Source organism: Triticum aestivum, chromosome 7A, assembly GCF_018294505.1.
Source record: "Triticum aestivum cultivar Chinese Spring chromosome 7A, IWGSC CS RefSeq v2.1, whole genome shotgun sequence".
NCBI lineage: Eukaryota > Viridiplantae > Streptophyta > Magnoliopsida > Poales > Poaceae > Triticum > Triticum aestivum.
Window position 1 is genome coordinate 246,291,016 of NC_057812.1, and position 9,843 is coordinate 246,300,858.

The following is a 9,843-nucleotide window of genomic DNA, read 5'->3' on the forward strand; positions in this document are numbered from 1 at the left end:
AAGAAATGACGAAGCCAGTTAGTATTCTGTCCATTTGACAAAGAAATGCCCGAAACTACACTCTGAACAGTCTCTAGTTAGCACTAGTAGAGTGCCCATGGGTTGCCACGGGTCTTCAAAAATTGAGAACATTCTTTTATTGATATTATTATTAGTATTCAATATCGGGCTACTAATTACATCACTATGCCTTCCTTCTCATTGCAGGTTGGTTGTTACCGATTGCATATCAAATTTCACGTGTATAGAAAAGATAGCCAATCACATACGAAAATATTGAGATCCACTTCACTTGCAATGTAATTCGGTAACATATACGACCAGATATAATGAACAAAACAAATAAAGTCATACAAAAACATAGAACTCTTTATTGGGCATTACAAATGATAGGTGGCACATGGAGGCCTTTTATGTTTAAGATTAATCATCTCATGAAAGCATGTCTGTTATTATCCATTATTTAAGAGTGAAGTGCACTGTAGGTCCTCGAACTATTTCCGGGGTGTGACGTAGGTCCTCCAACTATTTCAGGGGTGTCACGTAGGTCCTCGAACTACGAAAATCGTCATCCAGGTCCTCGAAGTGCTGTAAATGTGTCATTCAGGTCCAAAATCTCCCCCTCTAACGGGCCATCTGGCGCCGTTAACCGTGAGCACTGAACAATAAACCATGAACAGAAATGATGTTGGAACTGGAACACTATTATTACTATTCACGGTTTACTGTTTAGTGTTCACGGTTAACGGCATCAGCTGGCCAGTTAGAGGGGGTCAGGGAGATTTTGGACCTGAATAACACACTTACTGCACTTCGAGAACCTGGATGACGATTTTCATAGTTTGAGGACCTACATCACACCCCTGAAATAGTTCAAGGACCTACAGTGCACTTCACTCATTATTTCAATATGACACATGTAGGATTTTGTTTCCTTATTCCAAGATTCTACAACCAGAATTCCCTGGCAAACTTTTACACATGAAATTAGGCACTTGAAACCGTACAGGTTACTACACATACCTCCTACCATTTAGAAACCATGGAAACACAAAATATTTCAACACTTTCCCATATACTATTCATAGCTTGGACAGGCCCCATCAACTTTTCTTGGCTCAAAAGGACTGAGGCCCCTCCAACTGCACTCAACTTCTAGGATATCTCTTCTTTGAAGGCCATGAAAACAATCATACAACAAGATTGTTTGTGATCATAAATGGCATTTATAATTACTTGATATTTTCATATACAATATCTAAATAGTAAAGTTTATAGATGCAGTACTTTAAAAGAACTAAGGCTACTGGTATCCATAGCTAGAATACATAAATACAAATAATTAGAGGCATGAAACTCTAACATTAGATAGGCCCGTGTAGACTGCATACATGTAACCCTTATAAACTTCGCGTCTAATTTTTTTGCAATAGGCTTTTTACCTAGTATTTTCCTAAAAATGATACTTAAGTGAATAAAGCACTGCTCGAGATAACATTGTGAGTTGGTTCATGCTAAGATCATGCGAACTTGCACAAGGATATCGACATTGACCACTCCAGCTAGTAGATTCTCCAAGGAAAAATAATCCTATTCTACACATAGAGAAAACCTATATCATTCTTTAGTATAAATTAAGGCTTGACATTCCACTTCAGCTTATATTTTGTTCAATCTATATACATGGAAGATAATGTTGCACATCAGAACTTGTATCATTAATTATTAGCAGCAAATATTCTTTCCATAAAAAATTAAACATGTCAATTCTCGCCGTGAAATTATGTCTTGGGTCTAGCTTAACCTATTCAGCAAGCTACCATTGACCATATTGTAGTCCATATGAAAAAGAGACGAACATCATATTCTACTGAAAAACAACAATGTGAAGCCCTGTCCACCACGTTTCGCTTCATATTACATTATTCTCACTTATCACACATACTACAATTCAACCATGCATATCAGTGAAATATAGGAATGGATCTCTAGTACAACAATATATGCACACTTTTTTTCCAAAGTGACTTCTATGTTTGCTACTACTATCTTCTACACACAGCCCCTACAGCAGAATTGACTGTGGTCTCAAGTTCTGCATCGGATACTCATGCCTGAGAAGAGGCTACCCCATTGAACATGCATTGTTATACGCCAGGCAAGAAAACTCTGAACTGCACCACACAACGCCGACCACAATGTCACGTCCATGATCAAAATTAAAGTGTTCTTGGCTTCCAGCCTTGGCCAAAAACTGCACCAGAACTGCCAGAACGCCATGTGGTCTCTTAAGAGGCGGGAAGAGCTAGGGAGCACCATGACACGCCGTCTACAGCTCGGTGGTGGTGCTGGTGGGTGGTGTTGATCTCATCACCCTGGCAATGGCTCCATGGAGGGTTAGGGATTTTTTGGAGCGTGCTATTACACTGGATGAGACGTGTGTCTCCCTCCCATGAGCTTGCGATGATGGGATCATGGCCGTCGTCGTCCATGCCTAATTGGCACATGAAACTGAACGAAGAAACACTCAACATATTTCTTCATGCAAAATCAAATACTATTGCAACTAAAATATATAATGCAATAACGAGTGTTTCAATGTTCTTCTGTTTATAGTCAGTGGGCAACAAGTTACAAATGTGTTCTTCTTTCATCAGTTGTTATGTTTGTGTACCTCGGGCTTGTAGACAATACGATTTTGTTAGCCTGCACCACTACACTGATCTTTTGAAATGATAAATTTTAGCAACTATGTCAACAGTACTAAATCGCAGAAAAAAAGAGAAACAACACCAACTTTATCTTCACCAGAATTTCCTCGATATGTAGGAATAAAACAACGGATCTCAGCTACTTTTCATAAACCATGAAAATATGTAGAAACTTTAATTTTTCAACCAAAATAACACAATGGTGCATTGAAATAGGAAAAGAAGCACATAAACGACAATTACCTTCCTCGTGTAGTAGAGAAACACCATCAATGAATAGTCTCAATAAGCTTTCTAGTTGTTTCAGTCTTCAGACGTAATATTCAGTTATGACATAATATTTAGTTCAGAGAGGAAATCCCCGTGTAGCAAGGTATGTTGTGTATGCTGGCAATGTCGCGGGAGAGGCATGCCCCAGGAGCGGCACTGCAGATGCACGCCTTGCACCCCAGTCCCTCGCCATGCAACAGAGAAGCACCGCCACAGCTCGCTGGCCACCGGCAGGCAACAGCAAGGTGTGGCGCCGCAGACCCATGCCTTGTACCCCCATCCCTTGCCCTGCAAGGCAGCCCGTCGTCAGGATCGACACCATCTTTAATGTAATCTTTTCCAATACAAACCGCGTCTTTAAAATACAGCAGCGCAACACACTTACAGACCAAAGTACTCTAAAGTGATATTTCCAGTTCTCACAAAAAAGTGATATTTCCAAAATAAAAGTTTGGCGTTGCTAATTTCAGTATCTACATAGAGCAAAGCCTTTAACAGAAAAACATCAATGGATTTAAGATGGTGGGAGGATTCTGGATAGTTGGCCTCACCGGAAATAGAGGCGTTCGGTTGTGCTCGACGCGGATATGATAGTAAGATAGTGAATAAATCACAATTTTATTTCAGGTATGAATTATTAGGAATTTTATGCCACCTTAGAATTAACATATTGCATCTATATTTTGTAACATCTAATTGCAGGTCGTCAAGTGGCTCAGGTTGTAGGGTGTAGTTACAGATGTACAAAGATCACGACAATGAGTAAACATACAATCTAAATTTATTCTAAAAGTCATGCATCTAGACCAAACAAATTGAGTTTGGTAAACGGTATACGTGAATTTTCACAGCTTTGCTCAAGTCATCCGGATCCGGTCACCTCCAGCAGACCTCGCAAGTCATAACAATAGTTTCCTTGTGCTAACCCTGCAACCCATTAGTCAAAAACATCAAGTCTATTTAGATATGTATTGAAAAGTAAGGATTATAAAATTCAAATAAGGGAAAATAAGAGATATAATATAAAGATATAGTTCTGAAATTGTGTGGTGGTTCAGTGTCTCACCCTTCAGAACAATTTTCAGGAAGGTGTTCGGGTCCAATACAGTGGGTATATCATTGTTTCATTGCACATCCGTATCATCAATGATCCATCAAACAATGGCCACATCTCATTGTTGATCAACAGTGACTAATTTAACTTGAGATGCAAATAACCCATTGGTATAAACCAGTTGTAATACCGAAGATCGTCTCCAGTCATCGTTGAGCAATCACCCGTCTATGAGTCAACAAAATTGATGTTGAGGACAGCGATGTTAAATTCAGATAAAACTCCATCATAAATCACTAAGAACATCAATTTCAAGGACCAGCACCATGCCACTTTCCCAAACGCTTGGTGTCCTGAATCAAACTATTTCAATTGCATGATGTCTGTCGATGAAACAAAGCAAAAGTAGTGCAGATTGGAATGCTAGAAGACCCCCCCCCCCAACCTCGCATGTTTCTGAACATGAGAAAATCAGTTATTAAAGCCAAAATAATGCATATCTATATATTATGTAATTCACTCTAAAAAATGAAAATCACATTATACAAGTCAAGCATACTCAAAGGAACTGGCAATATTTTTGTCCAGCACATCTCAGTCGAACAGCTAATTCCAAGATGGGCATTATATGGCTCTCCCCAGCTTGGTAGGCTGCACCATGCTTCTTTCTCCAAATAGAAGAGCATAGTAAATGTTTTAGTAAATACATGGAGACGACGCATGGCACGAAACCATTATCCAGCAGTTGAAAAGCATCAAACTGGACGAGTTGACGAACTTTACCTGCTTGACAATCCCGCAGCCCCATCGAGCCTGGCGTCGAGCCCGCCAACCTCGGAGAATAACGAATCCCCACAGTTGCCGACTATTCCACCTGCTTCCACAAGCACCCCTTCGGCCGCCAGCAATGCCGCCTCCCGCCACCGATGGTCAACGTAAACATGCACAGAAACAATGAAATGGATAACACTTTTGCCCCCTCTATTACACATCAGAACCATCAAATTTCAAACCTCGTCACAAAACAGAGCATAATGTACTCAATAAAAATCAAGTAACTCTCCCTCACCAGCATCTACTCAATTAGACTACTAATCTGGCTACCTTCTTTTCGGGGCAAAAAATAACAAATCTACACCACCCTCGCGCAAGCAAGAAGTAATATATAGTGAAAAAATCAAACACAAATTCGACGAAGAACACACTGTACGGACGCAACTATTTTCCACAATGTTATCTGGTGATAAATTTGCAACTATTTTTGGACATATTTTCCACGAATGTCATCTGGTGAAAAATTTCTATTCGCTATGAAAACATTTGTCAATGTTTCACACTAAAAAACATCAGATTTTTTAATTATTTTACTGTTCACCCAGGTTCAAGTGAGCTAGGGATTAGACCAACATTTTTGGACAAAGTACTACAGAAATAATCCAAGCAATCCTACTATAATATCAAGGCACACATATAAGTGATTATTCTCTCATGCAAACTGAAGTACTCCCTCTGTTTCTAAATATAAGTCCATTTAGAAATTTCAATATGGACTACATACGGATGCATATAGACATTCTTTAGAGTGTAGATTCATTCAGTAGTCCATATTGGAATCTGTAAAAAGACTTATATTTAGGAATGGAGGGAGTAGTATATATATCCACCTCACGGGCTACTATATTAAGATGGCCAAGCCTTTGTTAATCATATGAACATGGTACAGGCAAGGAGGACATTAGCTAAGAAATGTAGTATCAAAGATTAGATAGATGAACATGCAAAATTTGATGTAGAAAACAAGGATAATCTTACCTGAATCTCTTCCGATGACTGCGCCTTGGCAGAGATGATATAGAAAATCTCGACTGGGGTGTATTACTCGATGGGGGTGTCGTCTGGTAGCGGCGGCGTGCACGGCTGCATCAGAGTGTGACCCGCCACCACGGGCATAGGCGTTACAGATTGGCGAGTGGAGGTCGACGAAGGCGCTGGCATGCCTGCACGAGACATGCGCAAAATTATCAAATCAGCATTGAACGTACCATATAGATGGATCTCTCAAAATATACTCTCATTCATCAATTCCTTTTCAGAAAATAAATGAAGTGGCTGGACCAATCTTAGCTCTGCTTGTATGTTGCTGCTCCAAAATCTTCCTCGAACTGGAGATTGACGGTCATATACTATGCATTAACTCTAAGGCAGAAACTTATTATCATCTTCAAAATAAGCTCACGTGTAAGAAGATATCCATGAGAAGTACATCAAATTATGTATGAAAATATCTGAACCAAACAGAGCGCCTATTTATTCTCAGCTCATAGTTTTCATTCACTAAAATGTGCCGTTGGCCTAATATGCATGTCTGACCAAAAGTGTGATGAGGTGTTGGATCAGAGGTTTTAGTTAGGTCATGAACTGATCCCATCACTCAACAGTTAACACGAGAGTTTGGTGAGAGCAACAGAAAGTATGGTTAGCATATACGAAACACAAGTACAGATCCATAAGCAGAGGACACATATGGCCTGTGTGTTACCCGTTGTGGTGAAACCGTATGCTTTTTGACCAAATATATATATGCAAGGCAACATGCAGATGAATAGCATGAAGATGTGGGCAAAAAGGCACACGTTTGTTTAAGTAGGTTTGATAGGATGCTTAAAATAAGAAGGTTTACTATAACCATGGGGCTTGTAGCAGAAGAAACAACAAAGTAACAATGCTGCCGAAACAAACAGGATCTAGGAATTAAAGCATGGACAAAAGAATGCAAATACCGAATACTTGCAAGAATAGAAATGCAAATTAAAACGGATCTACTAACCCATAATTTTTAAATACAAATTATTTGAATATATTACAAATCAAAAGCTTGCAAGAATATAGATGGTCAGATGGAACATACCGAATACCGACAGCGCACTAAAGACAATCACGAGGCAAATGCCCTTTCCGAGACCTCATTGCAGTAAATGTTCGAATAATATCCTTATCATCAACGGACTTGAGTACCACCTGCTCATTGTAACTTGTAACACATGACTTGAACCATTCATTATTGATCTTGCTACACAGTTTGCTCCCTGTTAAAAATAAGAAAACAGTTTTCTCTCTATTAGTGCTCGACAGAAAAACAGAAGTGTTCTTAAAACTTTAGAAAATTGACAAATAAAAAATACAGTCATGCAAACTTAAAGAAAATGACATGTTTGGCTTGACAGAACAAGGATTATAGGATCAGGAAAATCAGCTTTATCGACAAAATCTGATCTATATAACTTTAAAGTAGATACTTGGTTGCAGCTAAAATAGAATCAAGTGCTGCCGGCAGGTCCGGTCCTCGGATTTTAGGGGCCCAGGGCGAAACAAAAATCCAGGGCCTTTAGTATAAAGGTCTAAATAATAATCAATCTATGTAGACATAAATTTAGAGGCCAAAAAAGGGCATCTAAAATCATTAAGCATATCAAATAGTAATAAAATCATCCGAGATGCAAATTAGTAAATTAGTAATGATAGTAACTATCTATCTCATCCAACAATTTCTTCTCAATGCATACTTTCGAGATGGCATGACAGTACTAAAATTGAAAAGGACAATTATTTTTGGAAATTAGCATAAAGCTATGATAATATAAGATCCAGTTAAAAATCATCATCAAGAATCTGCCTCTCGCCTCTGGTTCATAAAACCTGCTAGGGCATACCTTATCTGGAATCTGCCTCTCACCTCTTGTTGTGGTGAACGGCGTTTATTATCACCTGGACGGCAGTGCTAACGACCTGATTAGTAAACTATAGAGATTAGAGAGGAGAAACAATCAGGCAAATCGTTGGACAAATCTAGAATCAGAAACGCATAGGTCGCTGCTCGTTCGGAGGAAGAAAGATGAACAACCAGATGTACGTACCTGGTGGCGCTGACGTCCTAGACTCCAGTCGAAATCAAATTAGGGTGCGGGGTGTGGACACACCAGGAACCTAATTAGGGTGCGACGAGGATGACACGCTGGATCCTCATAGGGAAGGCTCCCCCAAACCATGGAAGCTGGCGTGGTCGCGCGGAGGACGATGATGACGACAGGAGGAAGCTGAAGTGGGTGAGGTGGAGCTCCTCCGTACACGCACATGCCAACACCCGCCCGCCTGTGATGAGGACGACACGCCGACTCCTCATAGGGAACCCCCAAATCGTGGAATCTGGCAGGGTCGCACGGAGGATGACGATGACGACGGGAGGAATTGGGGGAGGTGCAGCTTCACCATGGCCGAGTCGAGCGAAGGAGGCCGGCGGTGGCGATTTTTGTGGAGAGAAAGATCCGATCGGGATCGAGGGGGGAGTGGAGGTGCAGGCGTGCGTGCGACCACGTGGAGACGCGAAATCTACCCTGTGCCGCAGCGGCGGTGTCTCCCGGAGTTCGGCGGCAGGGATTGAAACCGCCCTGCCCTAGAGACTTGGCGGCGGCGTTTCCCGGAGTTCAGCGGCGGGGGCGGCGTCTCCCTCTCGGATGGCAGCGGCGGTGGCAACGATAGATGGGATCGATGGAGCTTTTTTTCGGGTGTGGGGTTTTTTTTGGGTGGCTGCGTGGATGGGTGGGGTGGGAAGAGGGCGAAAAAAAAACAGCGAAAAAAAACCGAACGAAAATGATGAGACAAAAATAAAACCCGAAAAGCGACCTACCAACTGAGACATTAGAAGTAGAGATACAAATTCGTATGACAAAATGGACAAACACGCGAGTGAAATGCTTGAGCAAACCCAATCTATCATACATAACAAAGTTCGGCTTACATACGGATCCAGGTTACATATCACATTCAGTTATAAACCGCCGTTAGATAATCCTGCGGTCCCTCATGTTACGGAATGGGGGCCGAGCGGCCTAGAGCAATGGATGGTGAAGAACAATAAGACCCATAAGAGCGGCTTGAATTAGCCGAGGTTGCCACCTTTTAACCTAGTCAAAGGATTCACCACGCGACCCTTGTTGGAATCGCTGCCGCCGCCTAGATCGTCGCTTTCGCCGTGCCGCCGCCGTAGTGCTCACCCAGCGACCTTCGCGCCTAAATCTCCTCCTGGATGGCAGCAGTAGTCACACCTCACTGCTCGGTGCCGCTGCCCATGGGAGAATCTCCGCCGCTGCTCTAGGGTTCGTGCAAAGGGGATCAAAAGAATGCGCAGAGAGAGAGAGAGAGAGAGAGAGAGAGAGAGAGCCAGCAGATGCACTTAGTCACTCGAGTGAGGTGGCAGTCAAAACCGGTTTCACGTGGCTAGTTTTGGTCAAAATAGGGTCCACGTCATGCCGAAATGACTTTAAGCGTTACCAGAGACGAAAACCATGCAGTTAATAGTTGAGGGACTATATTTTGGAGGTTTTGAAGTTCAGGGACGATTTCTATACTTTCGCTACAGTTAAGGGATAATTTATATACTTTCCCTACATGGCCACATTGTTGGCCTGGCCCGCTACTGTAGCCTATGGTTTGACTATTTTCATTGATTTCGCGTTGGTTTATTCGGCTTTTTTTCATTTTTCATTGCATCTTTCTTGATTTTCAGTGAGTTTTTTTTCAATTTTTCGCATTGGGTTTCTTCTTCTTTTCTTTGGTTTACTTCAGCTTTCCCCTTTTTCAATTTCTTTGTTTCTTTCTTCAGTTTTCAATGATTTTATTTTCATATTCTTCTTCCTTCATTTTGATATTAATTTTAAACACATGTATAATTTTCATACACAATTTACGTTTTTGTATACTCAGGAACTTTTTTGTACATCTTTAATATTTTTTAAATACATGACTAACATT

General features: G+C 41.1%; 1 long non-coding RNA gene across 9 annotated transcripts; it reads right to left on the reverse strand.

The window, feature by feature from the left end:
• Positions 1–2,117: 2,117 nt before the first annotated feature.
• LOC123151543 (uncharacterized) lies at positions 2,118–8,611 on the reverse strand. 9 transcript variants are annotated; one of them, XR_006475699.1, is made up of 9 exons: positions 7,950–8,611; positions 7,746–7,833; positions 6,944–7,121; positions 5,848–6,032; positions 4,819–4,949; positions 4,048–4,388; positions 3,819–3,908; positions 2,955–3,269; positions 2,118–2,511 (listed from the first exon to the last, which is right to left on the reverse strand). It is a non-coding gene; the product is annotated as an uncharacterized lncRNA (long non-coding RNA). The 9 variants fall into 9 exon arrangements; XR_006475695.1 differs by having other exon boundaries at positions 2,204–2,511; positions 4,048–4,263; positions 4,361–4,388; positions 4,819–6,032; XR_006475694.1 differs by having other exon boundaries at positions 2,204–2,511; positions 4,048–4,263; positions 4,361–4,398; positions 4,819–6,032.
• Positions 8,612–9,843: the final 1,232 nt, after the last annotated feature.